General features: G+C 42.2%; 1 non-coding gene across 1 annotated transcript; it reads right to left on the bottom strand.

Annotated features, from left to right (window-relative positions):
• Positions 1-6,398: 6,398 nt before the first annotated feature.
• Trnae-uuc (transfer RNA glutamic acid (anticodon UUC)) lies at positions 6,399-6,470 on the bottom strand. Its single transcript has one exon. It is a non-coding gene; the product is annotated as a tRNA-Glu (tRNA).
• Positions 6,471-15,766: the final 9,296 nt, after the last annotated feature.

The raw sequence follows: 15,766 nt of genomic DNA, 5'->3' as shown, positions 1-15,766 counted from the left end.
GGGTTCTGGGTGCTTCCTTATACCTGCCTGGTGGCCTGGGTACTGGAATAAAGCATGTTTTACCTGCGTGTGGTTTATTAAAATCTCTTCATCCAACTGGCCTTCCTTGACCCTGATTTTCTGACATGGAACCCTGCATCTCACATGCCTTATCAGTAAAGATGAATTTCCCTCAGTGAGGCTAAACTCAAGCCTCATTGCTTGCATTTTTACCAGCTACATTCATAGTAGGAAAGGGAGATGGGGCTCAGAGAAAGGCAGGAAACAGCACTGAGAAACTCGGTGAATGTGGCTACTGTGCTTGGATGTACTCTAGCTCTCCACTGGCTTGTAGCCAAAGCAAAAAGAGAAAATGAGTGGGTTCAGTGGTTCCTCCCCAGAATAAACATTTTTCAATCTTTATTCATCTGTTTACCAAGCAAATGCTTTCTGGCTGGACATGAATAAAATCTAATTTTATAGTGCTAGTTTTACAAAAAGAAAGATTCATTTTAGGTTGATTGACAAGATAGAAGTCATATTTAATTTTTTTTTTTTTTTTTTTTTTTTTTTTTTTTAGCTGTCAGGTGTGTAAAGTGACTTCGGGTGAGAGTCATTGGTTGTACATGGCAGTTCTTGGAGAAGAGGCCACACCTTGTGTCCAGTGGGCCAGCTAGGAGTAGCAAATGTCTTGTAGCTTCCAATTCTTCCTTATTTTATCCCATCCTTCTACTTTTGATAGCACCGATGACTTGGTGCAGGCCTGCATTGCCTGGCTCCTCGACTGTCAGTCACACTGCGGTTCTCCCAGCATCTCAAGGTTCCAGATCCTCAAAAGCAGTGTGCCAGTGGTTTTAAAAGGAAGAGAATTGCTGTTTGCTGGCCAGGTTTCACTGCACACATATGTTCCCAAGTGATGATGCAGTCATGTCCCAGTAAACCTGGTACAAATAGAAAGCATCAAGTCAACAATGAATTGAAAAAAAATCTGACCTACTGTGCATCAAAGCTTAAAAATACCCACACTCCAGAATACAGTTGTTTGTCTGTTCTTGGTAACATTGACCCAGAACTGTTATTGCCTGGCTTCAAAGAAGACTCTGAACATATCATTAATCAAGGGAAAGAGCAAAACTCAAAATTGAAAGTGCTTTACTGAATGCATACTAATTTTGTAAAATGGAGACAGTAACTCCAGAGTTGACTCTACCTAGGCTGAAGATTGCCTCTATTTAAACTCAGCCATCATCCCTCCATTGGGAAGTGAAGTCTAGCTCTCCACCCTCTGAAAGCTGGACTGTCTGGTACTGTGGTAAGTAGTGAAATACAGCACACAAGCTAGCTCTAGATCTCAGCTTTTTTTTTTTTCTTCCTCTATCATGAGGTTCTAATTTATAACCCAGGCTGGCTTTCAACTTAAGAATTTTCTGTCTCAGGCTCCAACACAGTTGGTATTAAAAGCCTGTACCTGACTGAACCCAGCTGTTAACAGGAGGGCTCATTCCTGCCTCCTTCCTTCTGGAATCTACCCACCATATGTGAGAAGCCAGTGGTTTGTGAAGAGTGAGACACCACATGGTGAGGTTCTGGCCTGCACCCAGATGTTCACTGAATCCTGTCCAGTGAGTGACTGGACAAGCGCCATGTGAAACAGCGAAAGTGCTTTGCTGAGCCCTTCTTGACTCAGCAGAGCTGTAGGGTTGCTTTTATGTGGCTGTTTTGGGGGAATGCTTCGTTGCATAAACTCCAAACCAAGAACTTCAGTTTCAGAGATGGCTGAAGATTAGCAAACAGCACAAGAAATATAAATGGTATTGGGCTGTTTCAGGGTGTTGAAACCTGACAAACATCACAGATTCATTTGGCAGCCCACTTCTTTTTTTTTTTTTTTTTTTTTTTATTCCTCACTTAGGTTGTGTTTTATTTGTTTGTTCTTTTTTTTTTCTCTTTTTTTTTTATTAATTTATTCTTGTTACATCTCAATGTTTATCCCATCCCTTGTATTCTCCCATTCCTCCCTCCCCCATTTTCCCATTATTCCCCTCCCCTATGACTGTTCCTGAGGGGCATTACGTCCCCCTATATATTCTCATAGGGTATCAAGTCTCTTCTTGGCTACTTGCTGTCCTTCCTCTGAGTGCCACCAGGTCTCCCCCTCCAGGGGACATGGTCAAATGTGAGGCACCAGAGTACGTGAGAAAGTCATATCACACTCTCCACTCAACTGTGGAGAATATTCTGACCATTGGCTAGATCTGGGAAGGGGTTTAAAGTTTACCTCCTGTATTGTCCTTGGCTGGTGCCTTAGTTTGAGCGGGACCCCTGGGCCCAAATCTGCCTATCATATTGTTCTACTTGTAGATTTCTAGGACCCTCTGGATCCTTTTATTTTGCTGTTCTCCCATGCGTCTCTCATTTAGAGTCCCAATAGGATGCCTTCCCCTCTGTCCCAGTTTCCTGGTAAGTGAAGGCTTTTGTGGGACATGCCCCTTGGGCTAGTATGCAGATATAAGTGAGTATATACCATTTGATTCTTTCTGCTTCTGGGTTAACTCACTCATTATGATCATTTCTAGCTCAATCCATTTATCCACAAATTTCGGGAATTCCTTGTTTTTAATAGCTGAGTAGTATTCCATAGTGTATATGTACCACAGTTTCTTTATCCACTCTTCTACTGAGGGACATTTAGGCTGCGGCAGCCCACTTCTAACAAGGTTTTCTCAGTCTGATGTCCTGATAGGTCAGAAGGTGCAACGAAGAGACAATTTTGTTTTTTGTTTTCCTCTCTTTTCAAAGCCTGTGATTTCCCAGGGTCCAGTCTCTTTGGCATTCCAACTAGAAATTGGGTAGTTCTAAAGGGACTGAATCAGTGTGTTTAAAGGAGAAACATAACATACAGGGGGCTGCAGAGTTGGCTCAGAGGTTAAAGGCACTTGCTGCTCTTTCTCCCAGAGGACCCTGACTCAGTTCCCAGCACCCAGGTTGGCTTTCTTCAGGTGTACTGCATACACATGGTGCACAGACATACACTCAGACACACACACACACACACACACACACACACACACACACACACTCCAAATACTTAAAAAATCATAAAATCAAAGGAGTAATATGTGTCCCACAAGGCCACTAGAAGAGGTTGAACATTAACAGCTTAAGAGGTCTCAGATGTCCTAGTATTGACTACAGAATCTAAAAATGATGTCAGCAGATGCTCTGACCTTCTGGTAATGCCACCTACTCCTTCTAGCTAAGGGGCTCCTAGCTCAGTGGGAAGGCACTTGCCCAGCAACACAAGGCATTGGGTTAGATCCCCAGTACAAACAAATGGAATAAATAAAAACCTTTAGTGAATTGTATTCTTCTGGCCAGATACCAGTTGGCACATGCTTTATAAGCAACACTGCCCAGAGAAACAGACCCCCAGAGAAGAGATTTTTGCTTTGCTATCTTTTCTTGAGTACAAACATAGTAGTGACCTCATGATTTATAGAAACTGAGATATTGCAAAATCACAGGCATGCAAGCAAAATATTTATTTAAATCTCCACTAGGTATTACTTGAGATTAATGGAGAGTCTTAACAGGAAGATATTTGGACTCTCAAGATTACTGGAAGAAAATGTTGTGGTGGTTGACTGTCTCCTTGTCACTGCACTGGAGAGATTCTAGAAAGAAAATGAATTACTCAAATCTTTAAACTTAAAACTCAAGTTTCTTATATCATGGCCTCCAGACAATCCATTATCCCTTATACTGTAGCTGTAAAAATAAGTGACAGAGCTGAACACCAAGCCTATGACTTGACTCTGCAAGCCACAGAATGATAAGGTGAAGTCATAGCCTGTCTACAATGTACAAGGGAAATTTTGGGCACTGAGTGAGAATGAATGGATCATGAAGAAACTTAGCAAGAATAGTGGAGTTGATTTAGCTGAGACTGAGAACCATGTAACCCAAATTTTCCAATAGGCCAATAAATCTTGAGAACATTTGGACTGATGTTCACTTTATAGCCTTGCTAGCTTTTCATTCAGTTGTACAAGCAATATTTCCTCCAGACTTTCCCTGTCATGTGGATAATTATGCACCTTGAGACTCCAAGTTATAGTCAGCAAGGAGATGGAACTATAGCAACAGTATTTGTATCAGATGGGCTAGAGTCAAGAAACCAGATGTTTCAAATAGCAAAAGTAATACAGTTGCAGATTTTCTAAAGGAGCAAAGAAGGAATGACCATTAGGTTACTCAGATATTAATAACTGGATCCCATCACTCAGGGCTGAACAAACTGAGACAGATTGGCATTCTGCTGAGGCAAGCACTCCCTCTGCATGGGCCCTGCTCTGCGTTACCATTGCCATAGGAACCATACTCTATCAACCCCAAATAGGATCTGTTAAAAGGGCCAGGGTTTTTGGAGGCCAAGCTGCCACTGCTGTCATTGCTAGTAGCTCATAGCTGTCAGCAGCACCTGCCAGACTCAACAGTGCCACTGGAGAGTGCGCATGTTGGCAGCCATCAGGGGACAGTTCCTGCCTCCAAGACATTATCGGAAACAATAGGCCTTTCTTTCAATGTGACATTCTCCAGTCTTGCAAGAGATGAACCAACAGTCTGTAGGATAGGAAATCTTGGAAATATAGTTTGATTTGGTTCACTCAAGGAAGGTAAGAAAGTCCCATGATATGAAAGAAAATAAGGGCAAGCAAGAAAATGATGACCCAAAGCCTACCCTTTGAACAATAGCTATCCACGTTCATCCTTTCTCTATGTTATGCTTCTATACAACTGAAGAGCTCAGGTCTGAGTCTTGGGGATTATTGGAAACAACAGGATCAGTCTGACTCGCTGTCTGTTTGTGTCCACCACAGCAGACAGCCTGGGGTGAAACCTTCAGACAACAATGGCTGCAGCCAACAAGGACTTCTGAAGGGGAGTGAGATGGAGATAAATGCTGGCAGGTAGTGTCTAAGGGCATTTGTATCTAAAATTTAAGTCTTAAAACTTTGTCCTTGAAGTTGGAAGGTGCGAGGGGGTAGGGTAGATCTGGGAGGAGTCGGGAGTTGAGTGGGGGTGACTGTGATGAAGATACGCTGTATGAAAAGCTTCAAGAATTTGTAAAATATACTTTGTAAAAAGGAATTTGTCTTACATCATGTGATAGAAAGTTCTTGAAGCAAAGACTTGCAAATGACTCAAATATTATCTTTTTAGACATCTCTTATGTGGACTCCTAAGCAAACTGAAAATGTAGAATTAATATCCATTTAAGGAATGGAAGTACTACATTTGCATGATAGTGTGACTTTTCCAAAGACTTTCCTTACCATTGTCTGCCATTCATGTTGTTGGTTTATGAATGGTCTAGGGTCTCAATATTCCAGATTCTTATTTTCTTAACTGAGTTTTGTTATCCAAATCACAATGAGGTAGCCGTTCTCAACCTGTGGGTGGTGACCCATTTGGGGGTCAAACGACCCTTTCACAGAGATCACATATCAGATATCCTGCATATCAGATATTTACATTACAAGTCATAATAGTAGCAAAATTACAGTTATGAAATTGCAATGGAATAATTTTATGGTTGGATGTTGCCACAAGATTAAGAACTGTAATAAAGGGTCACAGCATTAGAAAGGCTGAGAACCACTGCACTAACGACAACTGTGCACGGTGGGGTTGGTGACAAGGTTTAGCTCAGCCCTATGAGTGGCACAGGGATCGGTTCAAACACTGATCTGATGTAGGTATGCACTAACCACTACACACGCAAGCTTGATTTACTGTGGCAAGCATGCAAGTGTACACGCAGAATTATTTTCAGCTTTAAGGCTTCAAGACCTTCCACTCCTGAAAACTTGACTTGGCTCAGAACCTTGAACCTAACTATAAATGTGATTCTATCCAGAGGGCTGCTTCCGTGTCTCAGTTTCCCTTAAATTGTTAGGCGAAACGTGACCTGATGAATACGTGCACCCACTCTGGTTGCCTTTTGTACTCCTGCGCTAAAGCCGTTTCTTCTGGGAGGCTGCTTCCATGGTGTTTCAGCCCTAGTGACTCCCCTTCAGAACGCTTCCTTCCCAATCCACAAGACTGCTGCTGGGAAACTCCTGGAGGGTGGCTCCTGTCACCGATCCTGTTTCTAACTTGTTCATCTGCTTCACTGCTGCTGGCCACGGAGGAACAAAGACCGGGTGAATTGGCAAGACCATAACAGCTTGTCCACTTTTTGTATGCCATAACGTGAAATGTTAAGTATTTCGTGGCGAACAAAAGCCGTCATTCTACTCGTCAACTATAGGGTGCCTTCCTTCTTGGAAAGCAGAGCATTTAAAATGTTGACGTTGTACTTTGGCTTGTGTTTTGTGATTAAGCATGGGGAAAAAAAAAAAAAAAAGAGCCTCTTGTTCCCACACCGGGAGTCGAACCCGGGCCGCCTGGGTGAAAACCAGGAATCCTAACCGCTAGACCATGTGGGAACTGACAAAAATCTGCCTCTAGTTTGAGTCTTTTGAATCATGCAAAGCTGGTTCCGCCTACAGTACTCCGCCCTGTACTTTACCAGGTCTGCTTCTGCGCCTGCGCAACAGCGCGGCGCGGCCACAGTCTCCATAATGCTGGGGACATTCTCACTACCGCCGCAGCTGCGCTGCTTTTTGCGGCTTTGGTCGGTGGCGCTGCTGATCACTCATACCGAGCCAGCAGACTGGCCTTGGTCTCAAAAGCTTGGTTACTGGCTCTGCATCGTAGGAGCGGAAACTACCGTTTGAATGCGTCAAAACACTGGTGCAGAGAAAGAATAGAACAGGAGCGTGGTCCCCAGAGTCAGAGCCCAGGTTTGCTGCTGAGACTATTACACTGACTTTTCCAATCACAGTTTGGACCGCCATCTTCACTGTTTGATATACTTTCATTGAGATTAAATAAAACTCTGAACTAAAACTGAATGAATGAAATCCCGAAATAAGGGCTGTTTTGCGCAAGAGGTCTTTGAAGTGCTATTTTAAGATCTGACGTAGATAGGCTTATGTTATTGGGGGGGGGGGTGGCATTTAATCTCTTATAATCGAATCTCAGACGTCCGCACAATGAAAGAAAGAATTCTTATTCCTCTCAAACATTGGTGGGAAGATACCTCTGTAAAAAAAAGTCAACAACCAGCCACGCACTGTAAAATGCTCACTATACACTAAGGCATACAAACAGCAACAGCAGCAGCAGCAACAACAAACCCAACCAACCAAACAAACAACAACAACAAACCCAGGGGGAGCGAGGGGGCGGGAGTCAAGAGATATGAGGAGGGCTAAAAGGAGACAGTTCTGATTGAATGCAGACAAGGCCCCTATTTGTACCATGTTGGCTACATTCTAATTGATCGACAGACTGATTGATTGGTTTTAGGGTTATGGGTTAGATTCTTAGTTTGGAGCATGCTAGGAGCACTCCACCACAAGTTGTAAGGCCACTCCCCAATTTAAAACCATCTAAAATACCCCTGTTACGGAGAGCCGCAGACATTGGGAATATACAGCTTCCAGGAAAGGCGTGCACCTCAGCCCAGCGTTTTAATCCAGTATTCCCTGTGGAGACCTGGGGCAGCCACATTTAGGAAGGATAGTTGGTGAGTCGGACGACTCCTGGTAGTAGCAAATAATGAATAGGGTGCTTGGGAAATCTGAGTCCTTGGCTTGCTTCTGGTTTCCTAAGACAAATAAGACCATTTATTTACCTTTCTCACAAACCAGTAAGGATGGCAGGCTTTCTGCTGCCATGCTGTGTGGCAGCTGCGGAGAGCCAGCTACTATCCAGAGATTCTCTTTCCCAGCCTTGTCATTTCCATTTCTGCCAGGCCATGAAAGGGTACGAGATGGGATGGTGTAGACGTCATCTGGGTTGTGTAGGAAGGCAGTTGTGGTAGTTTCTTTCTCTGTGCTGGTCGGCTGTTTGAATACAGCAGACTGTGAGGCCCAGGTGGACCCAGAGTCACAAAGCACAGAGAGTGGGGTTTCTCAGTCACAGCACTTAAGCAACTTGCAGTGTTCAGTGTGCGCTTACAGTTGGAAATCAAGTTTTAATGCATGAAATAACTGAAGAATTGGGTCTATATGTTAGTACTACTTGATGAGGCAATAGCTTCCTGTAATAAGAGAAATCATTATGAAAAACAAAAGAATGATCTACTATCTGATGGCTTCACTGATTATTTTGGGTGAGAAGGGCAATGGAAGGTATAGAAGAAATTGAAGTACAGTGCAACAGAAGGCTTGAATAATTAGGAACAAGGCAGGAATAACCTCTTTTGTCTTGTATTGGACACTTGGTTGCTTGGTGTGGCTTTGGTGTATGTATGGGAGGGGGCGTGGTACAGAGTTCATTATATAGCTTAGGCTGGCCTTGAGCTCATAATCTTCTTGCCTCAGCTCCCTAAGTGATTACTTGGTATACTTTAATAATAGAATTTATATCTAAGAAACTTTTAGATCTGAGAAATGAGTGGTAATTTTCAAGGCCTAAACCTTAAAGCCATCCACAACATATTTGTTTGCTTGCTTCTTTGTTTGTTTTGTTTTTTCCCAAGTCTTCCCAGTTATGGAACTAGTGAAATTCTTGCAGGAGATTTCTTTATGTTGAGGCCATGACACAGATGTGTTGATATACAATAAAAAGAATGAAAAATAGAAGACAAGGTTTCCAACGAGGAATGGGAAATTTCATGGTGATGGATATTCTAAGTAAAAGGCCATGGAGCTCTATTGACTTTGTAGGATGTAGGCGGTGCATTGTTCAAAGTCAATTGTTTATTGGTAGAACAATCTGGAAGTTAATAGGGATGCTGATATGGGAAGTGCAGTGGCTATCACAGTTTGTGGTTTCTAAAGGTCCCTTGTGATTACAGGCCTAGTTCTAAGCTGTTGAGAGTTGGGGACTTTGAGAAGTGGAGCCTAGTTAGGAGTGCCTTCAGGAAATAGTATCCCTCTCAAATAGGGCTGTTATAAAAGCTTCTTTAAGCCTGGTGTTCAAGACAGAATCATTTGCTCACTCCCCAGGCACTACAACCACTGCCATTTGCCACAACACAACGAGATCCCTGGAGCCAAAGCTGGAACCACACCCACCTGCCCTCCAGATCACCTCTTCTTTAGGGATTGTCTGCAAAACCATCCTTTACTATGGCAATGAGAAGATCATTAAAAAGTTGTGTTTAGGTATTTCCTGTGTTTTGGAGTCTGGCACCTCTGAGTGAAGTCTTAATTCTGAAAGCTAACTATTTATATGAATTTCCCTCTATAATGAAATACGATTGTTGTGAGAGCGTTGGGTCATGGTGAGGGCGAGCTCATAGCATTATGCCTGAAGTGAAGCAGGCTCTTGCTCCATGCCAGTGGTTGCTGAGCACAGTTGTCTGTAAACACTCTAAGTCATCTGTTGTTTGGCTCACTTAGCCACAGAAGAGGTGGCAGCCACAGAAGAGCTTCTATTCTTAGCTAATGGGGCGGATCACTTTTCTAGCTGGTTTTAGGGTGAGGATGTTACCTGTGCCACACTGTTGTTCATCAGTGGAATCCCAGTCCTTTGTGTAGATGCTTGCCTGGGAAAGCTAAACTGACTTGTCTACATATATGCAGTAGACACTTGGTAGAGCTGCTGGACAGATCCTGTGTTCTGTCTGCTTTTGTTTAGTGCTTTCTCTTTGATATTCACTGATGATCTGATTTTTTGTTACTTTTTTAAAGACTCTTTAGGCATGTACTTTTCATCATCTTCTCACGAATACATTAAAAACCCTAAAGTACAGCACAGGCCTTCTTAGGTAAAAGCCATATTTGATTTCCTGCCTTGTCCATGCAAGAATCCAGCATAGTATTTAGTACCTTGATGATAATTTTTGATGGATGGAGTGTCTTTCCAGTGGTATAAGTTTACTGTGCTATGTGGCTTTCTGTTACTGTAACATATGCCTGAGATAAGCCAATATAAAAATACTAGTAGTTTATTTTATCTCACAGTTCCAGAGGTTTCAGCCCGTGGTAACTTGGCTCTCTTGCTTTGGAAGCAACGTGCAGCAGGAGATATGATAACAAACCCCTACCCTTCCATGCTTCTGGGAAATGAGGAAAAGAGCTAGGTTAGAAATTTCTCATCAGAGAGGCATCCTCCAGAAGCCGATGGAAGCAGAAACAGAAACTCACAGCCAACCTTATCTCCATGGGGTCTCTCTCCTTGGAGTTCAGGGAACCCCGTGGAAGAAAGGGAGGAAGAATTGTAAGAATCAGAGGGGCCAAGGACACCAGGAGAATATGGCATACAGAATAAACTAATCAGGCTCTATAGGGGCTCACAAAGCCTGAAGGGGCAATCACCGAGTCTGCATGGGCTACACTAGGTCCTCTGTGTATATGTTATTGTTGTTAGTTTGGTGGGTTTTGGGAACTGCTAATAGAGAGATTAGGAGTTATCCGTCTGCTCTTGGGACTGTTTTCCTCCTATTGGCCTAGCCTGGATATGAGGGTCTGTGGCTAGTCTTATTGCATCTGCTTATGTTGTATTTGGTTGATACCACAAGGAGGTCTGGTCTTTACTGAAGGGAAAAGGAGGAGGAGTGGATCTCAGGGAGTGGAGAGGTAGGGGGTGTCTGGGAGGAGGGAAGAGTGGGGAAATTGTGGTCAGGATGTATTGAATGAGATAATAATTATAACAACAACAACAACAACACTAGCCCCTAGTGAACCAGGGCCTCACTTCTTAGGCCCCACCAAACCCCCATAGTGCCACAGGCTGGTAGCCCAGCTTCTCAGGCCATGGACCCTTAGAGAACACGTCTCCAATTCTTTTCTGTCAGACATGGACTTCTTAAGTTTTTTTTAAAAGTCTTTTTATTTTTATCTTTTTGTAATGCATCCAGTTAGGAAAGGAGTCAGCTGTCCCTTTCTTTTGATTTTAAAAATCACCCAATTCATAAATAAATAAAACAAAATAAAGTGGAATTAATTTTGAGAGCATCTTTGCTTGTTTTATGAGTGAAGTAAAATGTTTATTTAAAAAGCAGTGAGTGGTGGTCTGAAATTACATAGTTCAGTCTAGAGAATATGATTGGCATCTGTGAGGCCTAAATTCAACCCTTAGCACAACAAAAATTAAAAGAAATATATAAATAAATGTTATTTTCATTACATTCATCTAACTATATACATTTCCATTGGTCTTGACAACAGTGGACATTCCATATTTCTCAACGTAGTTCCTTTTCCTCTGACCATGAACATCATACTTACCTGTTACATTAGCAAGGGAGGCAAAGTAGAATATTCACTGCTTAAGTAAAACCTGGATTTACCAACATCAGCAAGAAAGCTACAAAAGCTACTTTCTTACAGAACCCAGATGCTTTTCTTCCTTTTGTGGTGACGGGGATGGAAGTCGACGCCACACATGTTAGTCAGATGCTCCATCAGTAAGTTGCACCCCTTTAGTTCATCTCTTAAAATAAATCAAGTCTTGGGGAGAGGGTATTTAATCTGTATCTAGTGCCCAGGCCTATAACTCCAGCTATTTAGGAGATAGGCAGATTGCAAGTTAAAGACATCTTGGGCTACTGAGAGAGTCTAAGGACAGTTTGGGCACATAGCTCAATGGTAGTGTATTGGCCTACCTGTTGGTGAGGTCCTAAGTTCACTTTCTAATAATGGAAGGAACAGAGGCATGTAACTGATGACAGTTATTTCCCACATTTCCAATGTATTTATTATTACTAATTCTCTGGTCATACAATATGCCTTTATCATATTCATCTCCTACTCCTCTCTGTAACTCCTCCCACATCCAGCCCCACCTTATTGCCCTGCAACTTCTTTCTCTCTCTTTTTAAATAACCTATTCAGTCCAATTTGTGATGCCTGATTATTTTGTAGTACATAAGACTTAATTTCATGAGATCTCACTTGTTGATTGATAGACCTGTTTCCTGGGCAACCAGAGCCTATTCAAAAAGTCATTACCTGAGCCTATGTTTTGAATTGTATTCCCTACTCTTTCTACTAAAACTGTCAGGGTTTCAGGTATAACACAGATCTCTAATCCTTTTGCTATTAATTTGTGTGCAGAGTGAAAGAGAAGAATCAGGTTAAAATTTTCTACCTGTAGATATCCAATTTTACCAGCACCATTTGTTAAAGAGACTATCTTTTCTCTAAGGTGTGTTTTCGGCATCTTTGACTAAAGTCAGGTATTTTTAAGTGTGCGGATTTATATCAGAGCTTTTGATTATATTTCATTAAGCAACATATCTCTTTTTGTGTCAGTACCAAGTTGTTGGTACATTTTTCTGAAATCACAGAACTATTAGAAAATGGCTTTGGGATTTGGAAAGGGCCGGAAGAAACAAAGTTCCTGGAGGTTGAAGCTCTTGTTCCAGCGACACCCTCAGGTCCATAGCTATTGTTTGCCATGGTCCCTCAGTACAGTGTACCCAAGTTGGTGAGAACGCTTTCTGCTTAGTCTCAGGTCTTCTGTTAAATATGGTTTTTGTTAGTTCACTTTATATTTCTTTAGTGTTATTAATCATATAGTGGACATTAACTTTGGTATTCTAAATGAGTTCCTCATCTCTAGCCTCTTTTCTTTCCATTCTGATCCTCTGTGGGGTCCTCCTAGCATGACCTACAGCTTACAAGCTCCCATTCTTGAAGAGGAACCAGTCTTCTCCAGTGATGAGCCTCCTGGTAGGTTATCTAATCCCATGTGGTTAACCTTGAGTACATATACATAGAGAGACACTAAATGGACTTAGTGAGATATGGCCTAAGTCTGTGTAAGCACAGACCAAAACAAGCCCATTTGCCACCCGCAAAACATCATTTGTCCTTCTCCAGGCTAAGGCTAGCAGCTAGGAATCCTTGTCATTTCACATTATGTGGGTCTCTAGTGTGTTTGATTTTCTAAACTAGTTCGAACTTTCGGATGTAGAATGGCCTCCACTCCTCAGTGGCATCAGAAGAGGACAGTCTTCTGCCTCCTTAGTTTGTCCTGAACTCAGCCAATCAGAAGCCAGATCATGTAGTTCTTCTGTAGCCGTTCTAGCTAACACACCTGTTTTTATATTGTGTACACTCTCTTCACTGCACCTAGTCATAAGCCTTTGTTAAGTACATCTGGTCTGTTGGCCCTCCATTAAGTCACAGCGCCATAAGTCATGCTGCAGGATCTGGGATGGTAAGACTCAGTGGTACACATCTGTGGTAATCTGTTCTCACCCACTCCAGGTAAGCAGGCATGTGCCTGCTATGTTGGTCTCCAGTATTTCAGTATTGGGTTTATTTTGTTTTTCTGTGTGCTAGGACCTTAGAATTTTTAAAATTACTGTTATTTACTTATTAGGTTGGTTTTTGTTGTTGATGTTGTTTATTTGCTTATTGTTGGGAGGGAAGGCTACAGAACATGCTAGTACCAGCACCTATGAGGGGCCCGGTCATGTCCTTTGTCACCAAGCGCCTTTACCTACCAATCCTTTTCACTGGCCAGTGAATTTAATTTATGCATCCACATTTATATTGTTCAACATTGTAACATATGTAACACATGATGGTCTAATATCACTTTGTCTGTGTGTCTAGAATACTTAACTTGTTTGTCTGTCAGGGCAAAGTCTACAGCAAGAGAATGGATCCAAGATGGAGATGCTTTATCTCTACACTTACAGGACCTGAGAGATGGCATTTTTTGTTTTGTTTTACTTATTTTTTTTGTTTTCTGGGTAGAGTCCTAAAGACTGGCTTGGCCTAGGATCATCATTTTAAATCCTTCGAAGAACTGCCTCCTCAGGCCTGTTTTTGCATGCGTGAGGTTTGCAGTCTTTGAATTTTGTTAGAAGGCGGGTGCTTTTGTCTGGCTTCTAGTGAGTGAACACTTAACCAACTTCCCAAGTTCAGAATCACAGTGGAACCAAAACTGCACACAGAGTATTCTTGGTGCAATTGCTCCTGCTCCATACTCTAACTCTCACTCTGGGCACATCTTTCTATCATAGTTTGACTAAGACACCTCAAACCACAGTGTGCACTTCAGGAAACATAGGCAAAGTGTTCCTCTGAGAAGCACATCAGGACAGGAAGGAGGCCTTAACTGATAGGAAAAAGAGGCTTATGGGTTTTTTGTTTGTTTGTTTCTTTGTTTTTGTACCACTGTGCCACCACTGTGCATGTACATTGTGCAAAAACTCTAGACACCAAATTTCCAAAACAAACAAACAAGCAGACCAAAACAAAACAAACTTAAAAGATAATTCCTGGATTTGTCATGTGGGTTTATACTATTTTTGTGACTTATTTAAAGTTAAAAGTTTCGTGTATAAATTTCTATTTAATTGCACACTGTTGAAGGAAGCCACCAGACACTGGCTTATCTCCTCCAATTTGTCTTTCTTTGGCTTTATTTTTTGCTCTTTTTCCTCCTGACTCATTCTCAAGGTAGGATTGTGAAAACAGGATGTTACTTCTGTCAAGTCTCTTATGCCAGCAGGTAGGGCTGGAAAAGGTGGGGACTTGGGCTGGCAGTTTCCTCTCCCTGGGGGCTGGATGGTGAGTGTCTGTGACCTAGCCTCCTCCTACAATGCCCAGAGGAAAAATACACTGAGTTGGGAGTCTCAATTTTATTATGGCGGGGTTTTCTTTTATAGAGTATAAGGAGTAGGCAAGCATAAGGTGTCAGGAGCTATGAAGTCTCCTAGGATGTAAAGTGGCCTGATACTGTGGGGCCAATTGGTTTATGTTAAGTGGCTGTTGGAAGGCAAGGCTCCTACCAGGATGTGCCTGGATGGACCATGCTGAGTCATTCTTATGCAGAAGTATTTACCTGAGACTGTTGCTGAAACTCAGGCCAGGCTGGGTTTTGTCCTCAAGGCCTCAGAAGGCTGACAGATTTGGCCATGGGGCCCAACAACTTCTACTCATTAATCTCTGAGGAGAGAGAGGTTGAAGGTTAAATTATCACCAAAAGCTGGTATTTTGATCAACCACACATATGTAATCAAGTCTCTATAAAAATCCAGAAGATCTAAGCATGCAGCTCAGGGATATAATGTGTGGCATGCTCCAGGCCCTTGCTTTCATCCTCAGCACTTCAAAAAAAGAAAGAAAGAAAAACAAAAACAAAAACCAGCATCACCTCGCCCCTTTCTCATTATTCCACTCTATGCATCTTCTGCAACATCCTTTTAATAAATGGAATCCTTTGATCCTGTCTAGAATATTAACTGAACCTAGGAGTGGGACTGTACTAACTCCAATTTAAAGCTAGTGAGGTGGGCCAGGTGCACAGGGAAAAACAGCATCTTCAGCTGGCATCATCACGAGGACGGCAGCCATTGGGAGCCAGTGCCACTTCCAGGAAATGATATCAGAACTGACCTGAATTAATGGCAGCAGTGAAGATTATTTTTCTTCCTATAAAAAGAAATTAGTGTTGTATATTATTTATTTATGACATGTGGATGTGTGCTTCCCTAGTTTTTACCACAAAAACAATATGATTGCCTAGCCTCATCTTATGTATTTCCTGTACCAGTCTCCTAGGCAACCATTCTCCATGGAACTCTAGTGCCATATACTGGAGAGTAGTACCTGAAACCAAGATCTGGGTATTATGTTTAGTCTCTGTTTCTAGATTCATTTGCTGCAAAATCAAGGAAGCTCAAGTGTGTACTACATTAGTATGTGCCCACCGAGCTATCATGATTTCATGCTGTCCATCTATATGGGGCTAAATATGAATTGATATT

This window comes from Acomys russatus, chromosome 7, assembly GCF_903995435.1.
Source record: "Acomys russatus chromosome 7, mAcoRus1.1, whole genome shotgun sequence".
In the NCBI taxonomy this organism is placed as follows: Eukaryota; Metazoa; Chordata; class Mammalia; order Rodentia; family Muridae; genus Acomys; species Acomys russatus.
This window is presented reverse-complemented; position numbering and strand designations above follow the sequence as displayed.